This window comes from Erythrolamprus reginae, chromosome 2, assembly GCF_031021105.1.
Source record: "Erythrolamprus reginae isolate rEryReg1 chromosome 2, rEryReg1.hap1, whole genome shotgun sequence".
NCBI lineage: Eukaryota > Metazoa > Chordata > Lepidosauria > Squamata > Dipsadidae > Erythrolamprus > Erythrolamprus reginae.
In genome coordinates this window covers 238248826-238272442 of record NC_091951.1, presented here as the reverse complement: position 1 = coordinate 238272442, position 23617 = coordinate 238248826, and the positions used below count along the sequence as shown (strand labels likewise).

Below are 23617 nucleotides of genomic sequence, written 5' to 3'. Positions count from 1 at the left end.
CAAGAACAAGGGGGCACAATCTGAGGTTAGTTGGGGGAAAGATCAGAAGCAACGTGAGAAATATATTATTTTACTGAAAGAGTAGAAACATAGAAACATGGAGTAGTAGATGCTTGGAACAAACTTCCAGCAAACGTGGTTAGTAAATCCACAGTAACTGAATTTAAACATGCCTGGGATAAACATATATCCATCCTAAGATAAAATACAGGAAATAGTATAAGGGCAGACTAGATGGACCATGAGGTCTTTTTCTGCGGTCAATCTATGTTTCTATTAGTAGTAAGAACAGTAAAATAATGAATTATCCAATCAAACTCACATACATACAAAATTAGTTACAATCAGACGTGATAAGATGTTACATTCACGGCCCCCAGGTCTTCACAGCCTTTTGGAAGAACAGAAGGATGGGATCAGTATGGACATCGGGGTGGGTAGTTGGTTCCATATAATCAAATCACTGCCTCTGCCCTTTTGCCAAACAGGCCTATCAAGTGGTAGCACATAAATCTCATTATTCCTGTTCAAAATTCTCCATTTTTGATTTTATGGTACTAACACTACTCTCCCTTTTGAACTACTCTCTCACAGCCCAAGCATAGAGAGTAAACTGGTGGTGGGTTGCCACCAGTTTGCCCTGGTTCGGGTGAATCAGTAGCAGTAGCAGTGGCTGCGGGAGATTCTGCCACCTGCCTGGATGTCATCATGGACAACCTGTGTATCTGCAGAAGTGCTGCGTGCAAGTGTGGCCACAGTTCTAAATTGTTGGTGAAGATAAGTGAAACCTGCTACTGGAGTAGATATTGTCTACCCAACAGAATGCCCCACACGATGTCTATTCAACATATTCCTACAAAGGGGAGGATGAGAGAGGCCCGTCAAATTGTCTTGACCCAAGATGAAAAATCACTTTTTATTTATCAATATAATAGACTGTGAAACTCCTAAAGAAGATACAGTGGTACCTCTACTTACGAACTTAATTCGTTAATTCGTTCGTGACCAGGTTCTTAAGTAGAAAAGTTTGTAAGAAGAAGCAATTTTTCCCATAGGAATCAATGTAAAAGCAAATAATGTGTGCGATTGGGGAAACCGCAGGGAGGGTGGAGGCCCTGTTTCCTCCCAGGAGATTTCTAGAGAGGCCCCACACAGGCTTCTCCTCGCCTTTTCCGGCCCTGTTTCCTCCCAGGAGATTCTTAGAGAGGCCCCACACAGGCTTCTCCCTGCCTTTTCTCCTTTTCTGGTCAATTTCAGACGCTCAGGTTTGTAAGTGGAAAATGGTTCTTGAGAAGAGGCCAAAAAATCTTGAACACCCGGTTCTCATCTAGAAAAGTTCGTAAGTAGAGGTGTTTGTAGGTAGAGGTACCACTGTACATGCAAAGGTGGCTTTTGGTTATTTCAGTAAGCCTTAGTCCAAAATGTGGGATGGATCTTTTATGATGTTTTGTGAGAGTATGAAAGAAAAAGTGAAGAAGTCACATAGAAGTGCTCATGTCTCAAAAACCTTTCCCTATGTGGTGATACGTATGCATGCCTCATACTAAGGATGTAAAGCAAATATGGGTATGGATGACTATTTGCTTTGCTCCATGTATCCAGGCTAATTCTGCAAGATAAAAATGATCATGAGCATTTGATGAGTAGGAAGGAGCTGTATACCAGCTGTACAACAAAGTTAATTTTTTTTGGAGTGTGGGGGGAGGAAATAGTATGTTCTACCACACCCAGTTGACCATGAAGTTGAGAAGGGCTGCTTTGGGATGTTTATTACAGCTGTTCAGTGTTTTAAATGTGCTGCCAGCTAGATGCATCCAAGTGAGCAGGATTGTGAACATAGCACCTATCTACAACTCTCTAAAGCAGCTCTACTTTCTCCTAGGATCACACGGCAGTCACATATGGCTTAAAAGACTTGAGAAAGGGGTTTTTTTTTTCTACCCATATTCTGAAGCATCTTTCTCGAATCACTTCCAAGGCACTGCCCAGGCCTAGTGTTTGTCTAATATTCCATTATAATGTTCCTATGGGGCATTTAAAGTTCTTTCATATGGCCATTGCTTTCACTCCCCAGAAATACCTTATCTTTTATTTGCCTTCCAGATAGCTGACCTAGAATTGTTGAGAATCCCTCATGAGCCAAATGGTTGGTCCTTTAAACTACCCAATTAGATAAAAATAGCACCCAACTGGTGGTGCCCGTCCTTCTCTGCATTGAGATTCGTGTTTGGGAATTTCTTGACATTACTGTCATTAGTCTGGGAAGTTAAAAAAGCAAAATGGAACCATCTTTCTGCACAGTTTCAGATACAGATGAAGCACCCAGGAGCTCTCAGACAGCTTTAGTATTTTGAATGAAAATCAGATTTGCAGTGTTTTCTGAGACATCAAGGATGAACGTGAAATAAATCAGTTCAGCTGACCAGCAGAGATGATCATAGGGACACAACCACTCTAAAAATGCTGCCAATGTTTCAAGAGAAGTATTCACAGTTGTTGTTAACAGTGGGTTTTAATTCCTGGAAGGGTTCTGAAATAAACCATTTTCTGCATTGTGCTTCTTTTCTGTGTTACAAATTTTCTTCCTAATTAACCATATCTGTTGTCCTTTACAACTTCCAACATGAACCAGAGATATAGTCCCATGCTTTAGACTTTTAATGGTTGAGTTGTAATTTGTGTGATTTCCATACAGATGTTAGTGTCCTGAGACCCAATGATGGTTAAATTATATTCCATAGATCACCACCACTTTGGAACGATTGGACTTCTGAGGAAAAGTTGCAGATGCTCTCACCAAAGATTATTGTGAAGTTACAAAGCATTTATTTATGAAGAAGCAAGCTGATGAAAATATTTTTTGCACCTCTCCTCTAGATTTAGAGGGTTATTACTTACCTGCCCATCCCCAAATGCCTTTAGAGACAATGAGGGTCTTAGAGGTTTTGAAAATCAAGATTTTGCTTTAAAACTTACCAATTTCCATTTTCCCTTTAAAAAGAAGTAAATTTTTTAAAAAGTTCTTAAAAGAATCAGACTTTTAAAGAGTTAGATGTTGCAGTGACCCCGACAGGCAGAACAGGAGATATCTGTTAAAGGATACTATTAGAAATTCAAGCTATTTTCTAGGTTCTTTGGGATAATAATAGGAGGCTTATCCATGCACCCAATAATAATTTTAATTTCTCTACCTTGTGAAATTGTGATAGGGGAATTTCTTGAACCAGAGCCCTGACTTACTAAACCATTAACAGGCCACACTGATCATCATTTTAGCTGATCTTTATCCCTTGAGGGGATAAAGGGCTATTCTAGAGGGGTTTTTTCTGTCGCCACACCAGCTTTTATTTAGTGCTACAATTAGCATTAGCTGCTAAGGGAAACATCCACGTTGAGACTTCCCCAGGAATCTCATTTGTTTGGGGAAATCCCTAGTACTTTTGGACCATGCCACTATCTTCAGCCGGGCACAAACTTATCTGAACTCAGACTGCTACTTTATTTAGCACTCGGATGGATGATAACCAATTGCGTCCAACTTACACGGCGTGCAATATCTCCGCTCCCCCTCCCCGCATTTGTAAAAACCCACCAAAACTTCAAACTCATCAAATCTTTTAACTGAGATTTATACGAGCGTGAGCTGGATAGATAGCTTGGTCATGCATTTCTTAAAGATTACTGTTCTCTCCCCTCCTAAGGTGTCCATTCAATGAAGCGGTGCTGCAAGTTTGAATTCACACTCTCGTTGCAAGGCGATCTGTTTGTATTTGGGGTTGCCGCCGTTTGAATAAGCGCAAAGCCAAGTGCGGCAAGAGCAGCAGCAAGAGAAGCGGTCAAGGGCGAGGAAGCACTCGGGGCGCCCAGCCCCACCGAGCCACCTGTATGATTGCACACGACCGCCAACCCGCAGCAGACCCCGGTGAGGGGGCAAGGAGGAAACCATGACCCCGGCCCAGAAGGAGCAACCCGTTGTCATGGGAACGGAAGGTGTACGCGTACAAGGTGTGAGGGGTAGGGGTGGGCTGGGTTCTTGCTCCCCGTTTCCAGAGGCGGCCGCCGTTCTTCCCATTCCTGGCGAGAGTCGCCACCCCCCAACCCCCGCCAGCCGCTCGCACTCTGCCGTTCCATCTCCCGCCAACTCCCCCCCCCCTTCCCTCAGTTCTGCTTTGGGAAGGTGGGGGAGGTCTGAAGGACTTGGCCGCTGCTGAGCAAACCCAGCCGCGTTGGTAATAGTGGTGGTGGAGGGGGGGGGGGGGCGGCGCGCTCGGATTGGCCCAAGCGCGCATGCTCTCGGCGCCCCCGCTCGGGCGCATTCGGCTCGGTTCGGCTATTTCCGCCTCTTTGTTGTACTAACTCCCGACCGGAATAATTTTTTCCCCCTTTCTAACCTTCTCCTGGTTCGCGTTTTCGTTTGGGGTTGTTGGGGGTTTTTTTGAAAAAAAAATCCCACTCACCCCCCTCCAGTCTCTTCGAGAGTCTTAAAGGGGAGCGGGCTGCCTCCCTCGTCATCCACCCGCGTGGCCGGCGCCGTCCTCGTTGCTGCTGCCGCCGCCGCCGCCGCCGCTTCTTCCTCCTCCTCCTCCTCCTCTTCCTCCACCTCCCCCAGCCAGGTCAGTGTCTTTCTCCTTTGGGCTGCCTCCTTGCTTCTCTGCGCCCCCCCCCGCCTTCCCTGCCTTCCTCCTCCTCCTCCTCTTCTCCCCCAGACCTACCACGGAGGCCCCACAGGGGCGGGTTCCCTCCCGCGGTTGGGCCAAAGGAGTTGGTGGGTGGTGGAGGTCCGTGCGAGAGGAGCCCCCCTACCTCCTGGGTGGGCGGCAGTGGGCGCCTGCCCCCCTCCCTTGATCAAGAGGAGGGGCTGGTGTGTTTATGTGTGTGTGTGGGGAAGTCTTGGCCCAGACCCCCTTCTTCCCTCTCCCTCCCTCCCTCTCTTTGCCTTTGAGCCTGGCCTGGGGGTGGGTGGGATCCTAATTTGGGGAGGTGGATTTCAAGGGCACCTCTCTTTAACTTTCTGGGACTGCAGCAAATACTTAGAGGGGGCGGGGTGGTCATTTCTGTGATTCAGAGTTGGAGACTTTTTTTTGCTTTCTCCTTTTGGGTATAACTACATTGCTCTCCCCCCCTCCCCTCTATTCAACCGTAGCTATCCTAATGTATTTTTAAAATCCTGTCCCGGGACTCTTCTTCCTCTCCTCCTCCTCCCCACTTTCAGCATTGAAGTATTGGCTTCTTTCTTGCAGGAGGCTTGTGTGTGTCCCCCTATTGGTGCTGCTCTGGGGGGGCAACTCCCCCCTATACTTAATTTTGTCTTCTTTCTCACCTCACCTTTCCGCCCCCCCCTTCAAATTATGAGGAGAAATATCCTTGCTTGCTTTTGCATAGTGACTAAGGGCTTGTTCACCATCGGTGCCGTAATTGTGTAGAAGTGCCCATTGCCGCTCGACTGGTAAGCTTGCCCTACAAGTTTAGCAGTGTTTCTTTTTTTTTAAAAAAGAAAAGAAAGTGTGATTGGTTTGTGTTTTATTGGGCAGGACAGAAGCTCTGCTGTGGCACAGTTTTAAGGTTGTGGCATAGTTGTTGAGTTAATTTGCAGAACTCTTGACTCAAGAGCAGCAAGGGACTATCTTGTAGTTCGTGACAGCGTGTGGACTTTAAAAAATGTTCATGACCTCAGATGTTTGTCTACGTGAATGTACTGGGTTTTGCTTCTGGGGGAATGGCTGTACTGGAAATGGTAGGTATGTTGTTGGGCAATTCAATAGCAATATGATTTTCTGTTGAATAATATCCTCTGAGGTTTAGAGGTGTGCTTCTTGTCATAAGGTATGGTTGTTGAAGAAAGACACTTTTGTGGCTTCAAACTGAGTTCCTCCTGATTATGTTAAAATCAGTTGGTTGGCATTTAAGTTTTGTGTTGCTATGGTAATGTAATGGTTAGAATGGGGTAGTAAATAACAAAATCTTCATAACCAATTATGAGTTGCTGTAAATTTCACACACTCTGGGGAAAACAAAACCCTTAAGACTGTCTATACTTTAATAATCTAGTTTCAGAAATTTTACTATGTTTAACAAATGTAATTCTTTAAGGAAAAGTATATTGTGAAACTAGTAAGAATTGGGTTCATTCATATATTCATTTACAGGTGTGCTTAATTTCACACACAATTGCAACTTATTCTTGAAGTCATTTTATACAGTACATATATACAGGCACACACTTCATCCTCCCCCCCCTCAAATAATCTGATTATAATTGTAATATTCATTAAAATGCTAAGGTTCTCATCCAGGTTTTCTACTATCCTTACTTAGAAACTTTGCTCCAAGCTCTGGTGTCCTGTTTGAGTAAGGTGTTTGTAGTGTTGAAGGTCTTACTAATTAACAAGATCTTGTTTGTATAGTGGCTAAGACATCAGGCTAGAAAATTGGAGACCATGAGTTTTAGTCCTGCCATAGATACAAAGCCAGCTGGGTGACCTTGGGACAGTCACTTTTTCTCAGCTTTAGGAAGAAGATAGTGGCAGATAACTTCTGTAAAATCTTGCCAAGAAAATTGCAGGGACTTGTCCCAGTCAGTCTTCAAAAATTGGACACAACTGAACAGAAGGAAGGTGTGTGTGTAGACTCTTGCTGTTCAATTCCCCCTTCCAATTTAAATGTCCCAACTGCTTTGTTTAATTGAAGCTTGTACATATATTAGATTTTTTTTAAAAAATGTATTTTATACCCCATAAAGCATGGACCTGTTGCATGCGTGTGATTTGTGCACTGCATATATACAGTACTTTAGAAACTTTGACCTGAAAAGTATAGTGTGCTGGAATCTGTCAGATACATTGTTTAAATGAAGTTAGTGAATATTGTGGTGATGGTGGAAATGGCTTAAAGAAGTGGAAAAAAATAATTTAAAATGATCAACTTTACTGTTAAAGAAGTTCCGGTGATTCCTGGGCTTGTTTTAAGAAAGCATGGAAAGTTAATGGGATACGTAAGGCTGTTGGTCCCCATATCCCTGTGCAAACTAAGACTACTTCTTTGAAAGTTCACATAGCAATTGTGTTTTCCAGTCGGAGGTAGGGAGTAATGTGATCCATTTGTATTGGTGCTCTGATTGAACAATTTCTAGTAAGCATGTGGAAACCAGGGGTGGGTTCTGGATTCAGTTATTGCTGGTTTGCTCAGGGACAAGACACTGCGTGCACACATGGGCAGTACTTAAAAAAAGTATTAAAAAAAAACGATAGTGCCACCTATAGCGCCACCGAGAGAACTCGGGGGCATGGCAGCAGCGATCCAGGCCACCAAGTTATTACCAGTTCTATAGAACTGGTCCAAACCAGCAGGAATTCACCTCTGGTGGAAACCTACAGTCTAATCTGTATTATCTAGTTGCGTATACTTTTTAATATAAAAGCTTTCTGTTTTCTGTTCAAGTTAAAAACAGCCTAATTTTATTACTTAAATCTTCTAAGGAAATACTTCTATCCAACCAAATTTGCTGTTCCAGGCTAACTCTTTCCCATTATTTTAGGCATTTTAGGTATTTCAGTATTCTCAAGACTTTTATAACTATCCCCCCCCCCCCCCCCATTTCTTGGCATGTGGAATTAACTCTTATACCCTGCTAGTGGCTTAGGTTTTGTCTTTGCATTTTAGGCTGTGTTGGATTTTTAAAATTTTGCTATCATAATTTTGATTATTGATATTGCATGTCAAATTGCAGGGTCTAGAGAATTCTGTATTATGGGGCAGGTAATACATCTCATAGATAACTTATTTATTTATTTGTTTATTGCATTTGTATGCCGCCCCTCTCCGTAGACTCGGGGCGGCTAACAACAGTAACAAAAAAACAGCATGTAAATCCAATACTAAAACAACTAAAAAACTACATGCAATGTGAAAAAGTTTTCATATAATATCATTGTAACAGGTTAACTTTATGTTCAAATACGTGAAGGTAAGCAAAGTGAGCTTCTATGGAAGCTTCAAGTTCTTGTTTCTATAATTTTTTTTTATGTTCAAGTACATTAAATTATAGGTTTTGGTGACTTTATTACTCATCCTTGAATATTGGGTTGTCACCTCCAGTGTTATGACAATGTGAAACATTCTACATGCTCGTTTGGTTCTGGTGTCCAGAACTGATAGTGATACAGCCATAATGAAATACACTGCAGGTGAGGAAAGAAGGGAAGATCAGTCTTAATAATAATAACAGAGTTGGAAGGGACCTTGGAGGTCTTCTAGTCCAACTCCCTGTTTGGGCAGGAGAGCTTACACTACTTCAGACAAATTCTTAAAAACTTCCAGTGTTGGAGCATTCACAACTTCTGGAGGCAAGCTGTTCCACTGATCAATTGTTCTAACTGTCAGGACTTTTCTCCTTAGTTCTAAGTTGCTTCTCTCCTTGATTAGTTTCCACTTATTGCTTCTTGTCCTACCTTCAGGTGCTTTGGAGAATAGCTTGACTCCCTCTTCTTTGGGGCAACCCCTGAGATATTGGAATACTGCTATCATGTCTCCCGTAGTCATTCTTTTCATTAAACTAGACATACCCAGTTCCTGCAACTGTTCTTCATATGTTTTAGCCTCCAGTCCCCTAATCATCTTTGTTGCTTTTCTCTGCATTCTTTCTAGAGTCTCAACATTCTTTTTACATCATGGTGACCAAAACTGAATGCAATATTCCAAATGTGGCCTTCCCAAGGCATTACGTAGTGGTATTAACACTTCATGTGATCTTGATTCTATCTCTCTGTTAATACAGTTTAGAACTGTGTTGGCTTTTTTTGTAGTGGCTGCACACTGCTGGCTCATATTTAAATGGTTGTCCACTAGGACTCGTAAGATCCCTCTCACAGTTGCTACTGTATACCACATATACTGTACCTGTCACTTGTTTTTGTTGCCTAAACGTAGAACCTTACTTTTTTCACCATTGAATTTCATTTTGTTAAATATACATTCTGTTAAAAATACATGCCAGTTGCCAAGTGCCCAATGTTCAAGTCTATCAAGATCCTTCTGTATCTTAAGTCTATCTTCTGGAGAATTGGCTATTTCTACTAGTTTGGTGTCATCTGCAAATTTGATGAGTTCCTCATCTATCCCCTCATCTTGTCATGTTTCTTACATAAGAACATAAGAAGAGCCATGCTGAATCAGGTCAAAGCCCATCGAGTCCAGCATTCTGTGTCACACAGTGGCCCACCAATTGTCCATGGGGATCTTGAGTAGAAAGAGAAAGCCAGACCCTCCCTTTCCCCTGACCCCCAACAAATGGTACTCAAGGGAATCCTGCCTGCCTCAACCAACATAGAGGCGGCACATGGACATCCGTTTCTTCTCAGTTGAACTCCTGGTACAGCCACTAATAGTCACATTTCAGAAACCAGCACTTACCATATTCTGATCTCTTTGACTCTCTGGTAGTCAAAAAGGAAGGCAGGATGTAGAATAAATTCTTGCTTCCCAATTACTTTTGCCATAGTTCAATTTTCCCTGTTTCTGAAAGGCATGTGCATGAAACTGTTGTATACACGTAGTCCTTGACTTATGACTACAATGGAGACCAAAATTTCTGGTACTAAGGAAAGCAGTTGTTAAGTGATTTTTGTCCTGCTTTATGACATTTTTGCCCAAGATGTTTAGTGAATCACTGCAGTTGTTAGGTAAATCATGCAGTCATTAATTTGGCTTCGCCCCCATGGACTTTGCTGTCAGAAGCCATCTGGAAGGGTTGCAAGTGGTGATCATGTGACCCCAGGACGGTGCAGCTGTTATAAATACATGCCAGATGCCAAGTGCCTAAATTTTCATCATGTGGCTAAGGGAATGCTGCAACGTTGTAATAGAATACAATATAATTTTATTGGCCAAGTGTGATTGGATACTCAAGGAATTTGTCTTGGTGCATATGCCCTCAGTTGTACATAGAAGATAAGTTTATAAGTGTGTAATTTTTCAGTGCCATTTTAACTTGAAATGGTCATTAAGCAAATGATAGTTAAGTGGAGGGCTACCTATTCTACGGTATCTTAAGAAAAAAGTACAGTATATTAATGTAATCTTGATCATTTTGTCACATCTTCACACCTTGCTGCATAACCAACTTCTCTATATGAGCTAGCATTATGCGCTGGCTTAGTTAAGAAAATGTATTATATTTGTTCTTCACTATGAAATTACTATTCCTATTGCCTGAAAAACTTTTGGTGAAAGAATGCCCCATTCCCCCCCTCTTTACTGTCAAGGGAAAAAAAGTTCTATTTATTCACTATTTAAACCTTAAACTTTAAAAAAGAGGAGCACAGGTTCTCCAGTTATGAAGTGAAGAAAAATGAGTCACTGTTTTCTCAGGTGTTGCGAGTGCAAACAGGTGTGTGTGTGAGAGAGGGAATATGTATGTGTGTGAGAGAGAATAGCTTTAAAGCACCGCTGGAATTTAGGGCAAAACCTTTACTATCATCTTTTTCACAATGTTATTTTCCCTGCAAAATGATCTCCCTTTTATTCCCTCTTATCCTACCTATGAGCATCCTGTTCTGATGAACAATTTGTATGGTTAAAAAAAAAGTGGTTAAACTTTAACTGTGGTATATGATCTTGAGCTGTAAATAACAGTAGAGGCAACATGTGAATGCTCGCACATGAATACGAGCTGGTTTCACATTTTAAGAAGGAAATTGTGGGATGAGATGGAAATTTGAAATTTTGAACTACAGTATATCAGATGACTTTAAAACCTTTGATGGAACATTTATAAAAATAAAGTTAATTTACATGCCCGACATAAACTGCACACCGCAGAAACAGATTTACAGAGGATGTTTCTCCTATTCTATAAGGATGGTCTTCTTTTTCAATGAAAAATTTGCAGGGGAAGAGAGACATAGGTGAGGAACAGTACTCACGTTTTGATGCAGGATTCTTCTATATGGGTCTATATGAGTGATGGCATTGAGACACCTCTTCCCAAATAGCCTTTTGAAGCACAACAGCTGGAAATTCTACAGAACTGCTTTTGAAATGTATTAGTTATTCTAAAAATCCCTTTCTAGAGAAAGCTAGTTGAAGGAAGAAGCTATGATGAACATTGATTCCTGATAACTCTATGTGCTGGAGTTTTCCCTGGGAGCATTGAGACATATATTGGTGTCATCTCTAGCTTCGGTCTAGAAAAAGCAAATAAGTAGTCTTGAATAATTTATGATGCTGTAGCTTGTAATAATTCCCATTTTTTGACCAGTTGAGTCCACTTTGGGAGTAAATTGTTATACTTTCCCTTACCCTCATTCTTCAAATAAGCTTAGATGAAAAAAAACCCCAGAATTATTTTCCCTTGCAATTCAGAACCATTCCTCAGTCTTGTGCAACTTTTTTTGTTTGTTCTTAACCCTGTCACAATATTATTTTATCTGTCACCACTTTGACAAGGAATTATGCTGTTTTCACAAATATGCTGTGAACAAATAACTTTTTATTATCTCCTTAAATTTGACCTTCCAAATAAAAGTTGTTTTTAGTACGGTACTTAAGATCAACAGCTGCTTAAAATTGAATGGACTGCCCTCCCTCTCAAAACCCCCTCCATCCTGCTAATTTTCTCGGAATTTCTCTACTTTAAAAAAAAAACTTTAGAAGGGAAGAAACGGAGAGGGGTGGCATACAAATCTAATAAATAATAAATAATAACTCATTATGCAGTATCAGTATACTGAAAGCATATCAACACAATTGAGCCCCCATATTTCTGTTGCTAAGTGAGACAGTTATTATGTGAATTTTGCCCCATTTTACAACCTTTCTTGCCACTGCAGCTGTTAAATTATTACACGGCTGTTAAGTAAATCAGGCTTCCCCATTGACTTTGCTTGTCAGAAGGTCAGAAAAGGAAGTCATGTGACTATGGGACACTGCCAGTTGCCAAGCATCTGAATTTTAATCAGGTGACCATGGGGATGCTGCAACTGGTCTAAGTGTGAAAAAAACCACATTTTTCAGTGCTGTTGTAACTTTGAACAGTCAGTAAATGAACTCTTGCAAGTCGAGGACTACCTGTATGCTGCCCAGAGCATCTAACTGGTGAGACGGGCAAATGGTTGTTGACTTGTAACGTAGCCTGTACAGTGGAGATTGAGAAACATTAGCCTGTATGGGATAGAATTGAACTTCAGTTGTGCTTGTTGGATGTCAGCCCAAATGTGCCAGGGCTGACCGATGCTGTCCTAGCACTTAACCGGAAATGCAGCATGTAGCATAAGTATGATTAAATCTGGTAATTTAGTCTATATTTCTCTCGCCCAGTGATTGTGAACCCTTTTTCCTCGGGTGACGAAAGAGTGTGCGCGAGTGCTCACACCCATAGCCTGGGGAGGGCAAAAATAGCTTCTCTTTTTTAAAAAAAATTAATTTTATTTACATATCTAAACAAATACACAAAAACAGTACAAACATACAAAATTAAAACTTACAATGAGAAATGAGCGAGTGTGCGACAAGTCTGTATAGTAATATTAAATATATGTATTCTCTATTGCCTATCTTAAGTAACTTTATAACAAATACTAATTAGTACTATTGATAATAATTAAATTGACAAAAAGTAAACAGAAAAAATATAATATTCTTAATTAATATGAATATCTTACTCACCTTTAAACATTAAACTTCATCACTAGGTAATTTTCTTTACCCTTTAAACAGTTTAATATATTATGACGGTTTTGGCCTTTTTTCAAGCCAACGATAAAAAAGAGTCCCAGCAGTTATAAAATAAAGATTCTTCGTTATTTTTTAATTCTAGTGTTAATTTAGCTATTTCTGCACAGTGTGTAATTTTCTTCAAAATCTGCTCTTTCTGCGAAAACAGCTTCTCTTGTGCTCTGGAGGCCCTTAGAAGGTCAGAAACAGCCTGTTGCCCAACTTTTTCTGGGCCCAATAGCCTCGTGTTTTGCCCTCCCCGGGCTCCAAAGAATTCCCTGGAAGGTAAAAACATCCTCCCCATCTCCCCCAGAGGCTCTCTAGAAGCCAAAAAATGCCCTCTGAGAGTCTCTGTGTGAGCAAAAAATCAGCTGGCTGGCACACACATGCAATAGGAATTGAGTTAGGGCAACAGCTCGTGTGCCAGCAGATATGGCTCTGCATGCCACCTGTGGCACCCCTGCCATAGGTTCACCATCACTGCTGTAGCTTATTAAAATAGACCTCAAAAAGGCTCAATTGACCAAATGTATAGAGGGTGGTGTGGGGTGATGACTGGAGCCTATCAAAGATTGATTCAATGTGTAAGAAGATAGTAAAGACCACCAATAGAATAGAATAGAATAGAACAGAATAGAACAGAACAGAATTATTTATTGGCCAAATGTGATTGAACATACAAGGAATTTGTTTTTGGTGCATATGCTCTCAGTATACAGTATATAAAATAAAAGATGCATTTGTCAAGAATCATGAGGTACAGCACTTAATGATTATCATAAGGTACAAATAAGCAATCAGGGACAATTAATATTAATATAAATTGTAAGGATTCAAGCAAGTTACAGTCATACAGTCATTAGTGGGAGGAGATGGGTGATAGGAATGATGAGAAGATTAATAGTAATAGTAATTATCAAATGAAACATAATGAAATGCCTTGTTAAGTAAAGTTGATAACTTCCTGCAAGTAAATAAAAATATAGTTCTACTTAAGAACTTAATTCGTTCTGTGACCAGGTTCTTAAGGAGAAAAGTTTGTAAGTAGAAGCAATTTTTCCCATAGGAATCAATGTAAAAGCAAACCCACTAGGAAAGAAATAAAAGCTCGGAATTTGGGTGGGAGGAGGAGGGAGAGGAAGAAGAGGAGGAGGACAGTCGCTTCTGAAGGCAGAAGGTGAGGTGAGGGGAATAAAAAAATCCAAAACTTTAAGACTTAAAAAAAAAAGTGGGACTCTGAGGAAGCGAGGAGGAGCACATGTCTTCCATACGCCCAGTACGAGGCAGCCTCCCCTACACTGCGCCAGAGAGAGAAACCCAGGCGGGCGAGGGGAGGGGAACCTTCCGCTCATTTGACTGAAAGGTGGCTGCTGCTGCTACTGCTGCTGCTATCTGCTGCCTCTTCCTTCCCATGCTGAAAGGCTCCCCTCTCCTCTCTCTTGCTCGCTTTGTAGCTGGCGCCTTTCCTTTACTGTTGTGACTCCTTGGTTTGGTTGAAGCCAAGTTGATCTGGCCAGGGCGAAGTGTCCCCTTTTGCCTTTCTGTGCCCAGACGCTCCGGGAGGCAACCTTGCGCCGGTGTGTGGGACGCAGCGCGAGGGAGTCACCACAGCAAAGTGGTTTATTCCCTCTCCAAGCGCCCAGAGAAAGGAAAATGCTCCATTCATTTTGGGCTGCCAAAGCCTCCTTAAGCACCACCAAAAGGCTTCTTTGGCAGCCCAGAAAAGCCTGAGGTGGCTGGGATTAAAGGGGGAATGGCAGGAAACTGGCCGGGCCTTCATGCCGCTCTCAAATTTCCTGGGAAATTTTTCCAGGCTCAGGTTCTTAAGTAGAAAATAGTTCTTAAGAAGAGGCAAAAAAATCTTGAACACCCGGTTCTTATCTAGAAAGGTTCTTAAGTAGAGGTACCACTGTATTTAAATGTGAACAAATGGGCTAAAGAGTATGTCAGAAGGTATCATTTAGATTATTACAGATACATATGGAAGTAAAATTTCAAAAGTTGGAGATGTTATTCTTTAGTGACTATCGATAATAGAAGAATGAAAGATGAGTTGTAGTAAAAATTAGGAAACCTTCTGAATGGTAAGGTGTAGGGAGGGAGAAAATATGTTATATGGCATAAAGCCCATCTTGGGGCTTCCAAGATTCGCCCACATTTCCTCAACACTCCGTGGCTTGCATTGGCTGCCGATCAGTTTCTGGTCACAATTCAAACTGTTGGTCATGACCTTTAAAGCCCTACATGGCATTGGACCAGATTACCTCCGGAACCACCTGCTACTGCACGAATCCTAGCGACCGATAAGGTCCCACAGAGTTGGCCTTCTCCAGGTCCTGTCGACTAAGCAATGTCGTTTGGCGGGCCCCAGGGGAAGAGCCTTCTCTGTGGCGGCCCCGGCCCTCTGGAACCAACTCCCCCTGGAGATTAGAACTGCCCCCACCCTCCCTGTCTTTTGTAAACTACTCAAGACTCATTTATACCGCCAGGCATGGGGGAGTTGAAATAGCCCTTCCCCCTAGGCCATTACAAGTTATGCATGGTATGTTTGTGTTTATGTTTGGTTTTATAATAGGGGTTTTAGTTGTTTTTTATTATTGGATTGTACATGTTGTTTTTATTATTGTTGTTAGCCGCCACGAGTCTACAGAGAGGGGCGGCATACAAATCCAATAAATTATTATTATTATTATTATTAAATGGATATTTTGAAACAAAATGTGTGAGTACAATAAAAGGTACTTACCGTAGTCATTCAGAAACTCAAAAATGAGAGAACTGTGACTGATAAGTAATGACTTGCATCTGTTTGTTTCAAATATGTGGCTTAAGCATGTGTCTGTATGTACACATGACAGAGGAATATGCACATCAAAGCATGACTAATGATTTATGAAGAAAGATCTTTAAAATTGTTGAAGGGTATGAATATTATGTGGCTTTGAATGTGGGTTAGTGGTAGCACTGAGAATGAATCTTAGAAAACCGCGTATGACAGAAAATGAAAGGAGAGAAAGAAAGAAGAGTGAAAGTGAACATTTTCAGGAAATTAAATTATTAGTCCTTTTAGGGGGGGGGAAAACCCCACTCGAAGATTAATCTCTAAACAAAGTGGGTTAGTGGAAAAGGACGATGAAATCTTGGAGCAAAGTGAAAAGAATCTGACTCAAGTGGGTCAAAATCAGATGGAGAAGGTATTTATTTGTACAAGTTCTCTGGTACCAAGTCACGAAGAACTTTAGAAACAAAAGCAAGTCCTTGGATGCTCATAGAAGGCAAGTGCAGGGTCGGAAGCTGTAGTGTAATGGGCCATGGCATGCTGGACCATTTGAAGATTCTTAGTTATCTTCAAGGGCACAGCCCATGTTGTATAAATGGTAACAGTTCGGAAAGAGTATGAATTAGGGTTGCAAGGCCCTTACGTCCCAAGTTGATCCGCAACTAGCACAAGAGGCATAGTTGGCAAAGATCTTCCTGGCCATGACTTTTACCTATTCACTGATGTAATAATGAATTCAAGAGGACCTCCAAGTTACAGCTCTGCTCTTTCAGGAATAGTGCTACCCAGAGGCACTTCTTGAGATATTTAGGAATCTAAGTGAACGGATAGCAGCTTTGGTTTGTTTGGCTTTAACTCCAACCTGTTTTGTCTCATCCAGATAATTATAGAAGCTATATAGAAAGAAAGATAGCTGTAAGTAATATAATCAAAAGAGAGTAAGAAAGAGTTAAGAATAAAAGAGGTAGAAAAAAAATGCAGAACTTAAAGTTGTTTTGGAGGCAAATGAAGAACAAGTAAGTACATTTGTGAAGAATGCTAGATTAATTCTGAAATTTTAGGACATACAAATGCTGGTAGAAAGGTTACAATAATTTAAAGTCTGTTGCAAGGGATGAGTGAATGTCATAAAAGCAAAAATGATTAACAAATGCACTTTTTTTGCTGTTATATATTTTTTTATTTACTAAACTTATATGGCTGCCCAACTCATTGTAACTCCAGGTGGCTTACAACATTAAAATTTCACAATTTAAGAAACCACAATCCACTTACCCGCTACCTCACACCGGCAGCAGCAGGTACACAGCCACCATTCTATATCCACCTGTGGTCCCCAGGGTGGCTGACAGAATAATCTGCTCAGGGCCTTCCACATCAAGTATCAATGTGGGGGCAAATTTTCCTCTCCAAGGGGATTGAATTTCAAATGGAGGGAGCCACCACAGAGAAGACGCTTTTCCTTGCTCCCACTAGACTTCCTTAATAGATGGGAGCATATCTTGTCTTTCAGTTCTAATGGCTAGGAAGCCCTTCAAATTGTTAGCAAGCGAGGTTATGTATATAACTGCAATTATATGCAAGTGAATGACCAGTGTGGTAGAAATAATGTTGGTCACATAGAAAGTGATTAAGGATTAAATTGCACAACAAATATATGAAGAAACAGTGAATGATTTAATAGGAATGGGAAGAATAAGAAAGTCATAGTGGAATAATATTGGTGAGATCCTCAAAAAGGCAGGGAAAAAAGTTTAAAGAAAAATATATGATGCAGTGTATGTCTATGGTAGAAGCAAAATTGATTTGGAAGAATAAAAAGATACAAAGCGTTATAGTGAATGTTATAGTAAAAGTTTTAGCTAGTTTCTTTTTCTTATTATTATTCTTAGATAGTTCTTACTCTTTCAAGGTTGCTTACCTTGAAAGAGAAGGCATGATAGTATATGTGATGTATACACAGAAAGCTCTTACTGAATGTTAAATTAAAGTTTATTAAATGTTTTGTTTAAGTTCTGATATTAAGTAGGTGATATTTGTAGGTGCAAATTATCATCTGTCATCCAACAAACTATACCTGTTTTTGTGTCCCCAATATGAATCCCTTTAGATGTGTTTAATTATGTGGGCAGTATTTTAAAAGAAAATACAATTTGTTACTATTGAGAATACTGTATTGCAGATCCTGAATTGAAGTGGATGCTGGATTAACTGCTCTTCAAAATCCCTTATAGTTTTCTAAAATTTAAATTTATGTTGAGAATGTGTAAAAATGGAAAATGTTTTGTTCCAAACTTCAAAGAAATACATTGTGTTTTGGGATTAGACTGAATTGTTTAAGGTTGGCTGTAGTTTGGCAGAAGTGGAACTATTTCAGCTAGAAAAAAATAGAGAATTTATGAAATGGGTAGGAGAAGCCTAATGCATATTGTCAGTCTCTCCCTTTTTTCACCAAATGGTCTGTGAGCCAGCTCTTCCCTAACACCTTTCTTTCCTACCTTTCCTGAGCCAATGCTTTTCACCAATTTATTAATTTTTCGGAGCATAAGACACACCTTAGTTTTGGGGGAGGAAAATTGGGGGGGGGGGATCTGCTTACCAGGTATTTATCTGGCTAATGACCTTAGTCTGGTCAGTTTCAGCACAATATTTTATTCTCTGGCTAGGGCTTTAAAAAAACAACCTTATTTGGAGAGAGTAACAAGGAAAGAGCCTGCAAGCTGGGAAGAGCTAAGAAGACAGTTAGCACCTAGTTAGGGCTGGAAAAAAACTTATTTAAAGCAAGTAGAGCAGTGAAAAAAGCCTGCAAAAACTTAGAGCTGGAAGAATATTCTTTGCAGACAGTAACAATAAAAGAGCCTGCAAGGTAAGAATCTGGGAAGATTGTTAGCACCTAATTAGGGCTGGAAAGAATCTTTGAAAAAAGCTACATTCAGAATATAAGATGCACCCAAATTTTCAGCCTCTTTTAAGGAGGAAAAAGTTGCGTCTTATACTCTGAAGAATACGGTAAGGATTTTCCTGCTTTTATTTCCTAAAATACTTCTGCTTCACACATGTCCATTTCTGTCTCTCTGAAACTAGCTGTTTAATGCTTAGAACACTTAGCATGTCCCTAAATTTTGCATGGAGTGTATAATTGGATCTGTAAGAAAAAATACTGCAAAGTTAACTTAGATGCCCAAGAGTGGGTGTCACCTTATACCCGTTTGTATACCTAGAGCCAAAAGTGAAGTGGAAATGCTGCCAAGAGTATAAAATTAGCAAATGTAATTTACATCATGTGATTTCCTTTATTGTCTAAAGACAGAAAGGATTCATAAGAACCTAGCCTAAAGTCTTAACTGCAAATCTGTTTTGTAATGTGTTGTGGTTAGCTCTGGCCCAGCTCCTGCCCCAAGGAATGGGGATGAAGGGGGAGACATCCACATGCTGCAGGCCTGTTTTGCCCCCCCACCGATGGAATCTGTTGATGAAGGCTCCTCTGACCAAGAAGACATGAGTGACAGGGAGGAGGAGAGTGTGGCAGACAGCTCAGAAGGAGATCAATTATCTAGCTCCTCCTTGGATTCAGAACCAAGAGTTAATGATACAGCCACACATGAGGAGAGCGATGCATAGGCAGCAACAACTGAGAGATTGTTATCAAAGAAAATGAGGCCACCTGTGGTTGGGTGGGGTCTGTGGTAATTAGTGAGGCTGCTATAAATAGCAGCCTGTGGGTTTGGCCATTGTGGAGGATTATCTGATCATTGTGTTTCGTGCCTGCTTTGCTGACTTTGACTTTTTGTGTGCTGATTTTTCCCCACTTTGAAACTAAACCAGAGCAAAGTGTGTTTCACTTTGTGAAAGAAGGACTGTGAATTGCCTCACAGCTGCAAGCTAAGTATCACAGAACTGATAAGGGACTTGTACAAATTACCAGTTTGTTTGGAGACAAGTGCTGTTTGCTATACCAAAAGAGGGCTTGGTTTAAGTGACTTTTCATTATAAAGAACATTGCTTTGAATTTTTAAACATGTGTGTGTCTGCAATTTGTACCTGTGAATTTTTGGGAGAAGTCTACCAGAGAGCCCGACAGAACAGTAATATATTGTTATAGAACTAGAATATACTGGAATATAATCTTCATAGTAGTTTTTCTGCTCTTCTTCCTAAAAAAACCCTGCAAAACACCATCACCTTGAAGTTAAAATCCCATCTGCCCCATTTTCTTTTGCTTCCATGTCATTGCTTTTTAAAGAAGCAGTAGCACAAAGTGCCTCTTGACCGAGTCTTAGTTGGCAATTCTGTTAAATCCAATTTCTATTCTAAAATTGAGTATTAAAGCATTGGGTACTCTCTCTCTCTCTCTATCTCTCTCTGTGTGTGTGTGTGTTTGTATTTTAAGCTTAGCCTTACAAATAGCCACGCCTGGGATCAGGAACATTCTTTCTGAGTGAGTGAGTAAATTGCCAAATCTGCATGTACGTGCCATCCTGTAAATTGGGAAAAACAGGTAATTAATAACAGCGATATGTAAATCAGAACTAAAGCAAATAGCTTTTCTTCCTTAGGAAGCTCACAAGATTAAATATATAAGTTGCAAGATAAGATTTGGTATTGTTGAGATGAGTGCATTTAAAGAGTGCTGCTTAGTTTGACCCATTATTCAAGTATGAATGGTACTTCTTGAATAACTTGCGGCTGATTGTTTTGGGGGTTATCCGAACAAGCTAGAAATAATAGTACGAGGGTCGCCCAGAAAGTAATGCACCACATTTTTTTCTTCAACCATTATTTATTGAACACAATGAAACTTACACACAAGAAAGAATGATGTTTCTTCTACACTCCCTATTTTTCCACGTAATCTCCGTCCTGTTCTATGGCCTCCCTCCAGAGCGTGAATGCCCTGTCGGTATCACTCCTTGTTCTGGTCACAAAGCCATTTCTGCACTGTGTGAATCACCTCTAATGGCCTCACCCTCTGTGCCCAGTGACTAACCGTACTTCTGTCGACTGCAGATTCTCCATAAACTACACAAACATTTGTGAAAGTTCCCAACAGTTTCTCTGCAGTGAGAAATTCAATGATGACACGCTGCTTGTAACATACATCACTTACAGACACCATTTCAAAACACTGCTGCAGTTACGCTATCTGTCTGAAGAAACGCAAAATTTACACACGCACTCCTGACAATTCAAATAATGTATATCTAAAGTTTCACATTCATACTATTACTATAGGCTGAGAAAAAAAATGTGGTGCATTACTTTCTGGGCGACTCTCGTATAATAGCCCACATTATCATATGTGTAAAATTGTAATGGCTGGTTGATCATACTTGCTTTGGTGCCTATGTTTTAAAGTAGATTTCAGTTGTCATAAACTTTTCTGACCAAAAAGGTGCTGTATGTGCAAACAAACTGCTATCTCTTCCTGTGATAAAGCAGGATAAAGGTTAAAAGGTTACTTGGTGACAGCTTGACCTTAGTATATCTTCCCGGCAAGTAACTGGCTGGATCCGAACCCTTTAATAATATGAATGTTTAATGTTTTTTGAGGAGATGCTACCTGATGGGAGTATGCCCCATATTTTGCTCCATTTTATGACCTTTCCACAGTTATTAAGTGAATTGTTGCAGTTATTAAGTTAGTAACATGTTTGCTAAGTGAATCTGGCTTCTCCATTGACTTTGCTTGTCAGAAGTTGCAAAAGGTGATCACATGACCTTGGGATGCTGCAACTGTATATGTATGTATGTATGTATGTATGTATGTATGTATGACCAGGATATCTGCGAGACCGCCTTCTGCCGCATGAATCCCAGCGGCCGGTTAGGTCCCACAGAGTTGGCCTCTCCGGGTCCCGTCAACTAAACAATGTTGTCTGGTGGGACCCAGGGGAAGAGCCTTCTCTGTGGCGGCCCCGACCCTCTGGAACCAGCTCCCCACAGGGATCAGGACTGCCCCCACATTCCTTGCCTTTCGTAAACTTCTCACCTCTGTCGTCAGGCATGGGGGGACTGAGACATTCAACCCCCCTGCCTATGTAGCTGTATGTATGATATGTTTGTGTGTATACTTTTTTATATATTGGGGTTTTTTAGGCTTTTTAATGTAAAATTGTTATTTTAAACTTTAATATTAGATTTGTTACTATATACTGTTTTTATCATTGCTGTGAGCCACCCCGAGTCTGCGGAGAGGGGCAGCATACAAATCTAATAAATAATAAATAATAATAATAATAATGTATGTATGTATGTATTGGTGTTCATTACTTGTTATAGAACAGTATGATCAACCAGCCATTACAATTTTGCACACTTTACAACTATACAGATAGTCCTCAAGTTACAACAATTTGTTTAATGACTGAAGTCACAACAGCATTGGAAAAAAGTGACCTGTGGCCATTTTTCACACTTACGACGGTTACAGCATTCCCATGGTCATGTGACCATTCAGATGCTTGACAAATGACTCATATTTATGACAGTTGCAGTCTCCCGGGGTCATGTGATCACCTTTCACAAGAAAAGTCAAAGGGGAAGTCAGATTAACATAATCATATTACCTAATTTAACAAGTGTAATGACCCACTTAATAACTGTGCAAGAAAGGCCATAACTCACTTAACAAATGTCTTGCTTAGCAACAGAACTTTGGGCTCAGTTGTACATCAAGGATAATCTGTATATGATACTTGGGTGAAGAAATGATACAGGTTATATTTGACTCTATACATACAACAGAATAAGTGTGTCTCTGGAGATTCTCAGTCATCCAGGTTATGGTTGTCCCAAAGGTGCTTTTTCAGGGGGCAACTGGAGTTTCTTGGGTTTTTTTTTTTTGAAGACATTCTTCGGCTCTGAAAGGATTTATATTCCTTGCAGGATTTATATTCCTTGCAGATAGCTGGTGATTTGCATTCTTTTAGAGGGGCATTGAAGCACTTGGAAGTGTATCTATTTCCTCAAGGACACCTGAGTATTACTCCTGGTTCCTGTAGTCTACAATTTTTTATCTGGAAATCCATAGGAAATTCTCTGGAAATTTGGGAGTAGGAATAGACTATTCTTTGAACCTTCACCATTTCAGAACCACTAGTAAAAGTTTCTATTTGAGTTAATTTTATGCCCATATTTCATTTTGTAATATTTTTATTGAACCATTTTCATTCAATTTGATAGAATAGAAAATGATTTTTTTTCTTCTTAAAGGAGAAAAGAAGTCTGATCAAAATTCTCACTGAATTTCTCATTTATTTGTCTCTTTATACAACTACTGTACAAGGTTTATAAGCCACTTCAATCAAAACTATCTAAGCAGCATCCATTTCCCATCTTTGCAAGTCAGATTAAAACAGTTATAATCAACAATATAAATAAAATTCTCTGTTTCATTATGCAATCATCTTTCTAATATCTGGAGTAGTCTAGGTTATTTTTGTTGTTGTTTCAATTAAACCCCAAGGGACATATTGGGAAGAAAATCATCCCATGTGAATTTTCAGATGAGGGTGGAAGAAAGAAGCAGAGAAGGTGAAGAATAATGGAGAGAAATATAACAGAAATGGTGGGGGGAAAATCAGAAATCTCTTTTGCAGGTGCAGTAAGCATTCAGGAAGCTCAACTAGCCTTTCTGGCTCTATTAATTGACATGTTCCTGAACTCCTTAACAGATTAGTATATTTTACAATCTATTACTCATCATTAAATAAACAACTCAAGTGTATTCTTTTTGAGAGATTTAGGTTTTGGATAAACTTCTGATGTTTGCTTCTCATTATTTTGGAGTGATTATTATCAAGGGGAAATGAGTTTTTGGAAATCAAGCTGCCTGGAGCAACTTCACTTGAATGAGGGTATAGTTAAATCGGGCTACTTTTTTGTTTTAGGAAAATATATTGCACTCTTGAGAATTCCAGATGTTCATTGATTCTCTCGTAGTATCTTTCTAATAGCAGAACCAGCACACACCTTATTGGATGAAACCTAATTACCAAATCCTTTCAAGTTTTGTATTACTTGTTTGAAAGAGTACCAGAGTCCTTCAGTAATTATACTCTTACCTATCTGTTCTGTCGGGCTCTCTGGTAGAATCCTCCCAAAAATTCACAGGTATAAATTTCAGACACG

General features: G+C 40.2%; 1 protein-coding gene across 1 annotated transcript in view; it reads left to right on the top strand.

Moving 5' to 3' along the window:
• Positions 1-4523: 4523 nt before the first annotated feature.
• PCGF3 (polycomb group ring finger 3) overlaps positions 4524-23617 on the top strand; it is a 78405-nt gene continuing 59311 nt past the window's right edge. The window contains exon 1 of the mRNA XM_070736852.1: positions 4524-4613. The gene's annotated coding sequence lies outside the window, so the exon portion shown is untranslated. The remainder of the gene's footprint in view (positions 4614-23617) is intronic.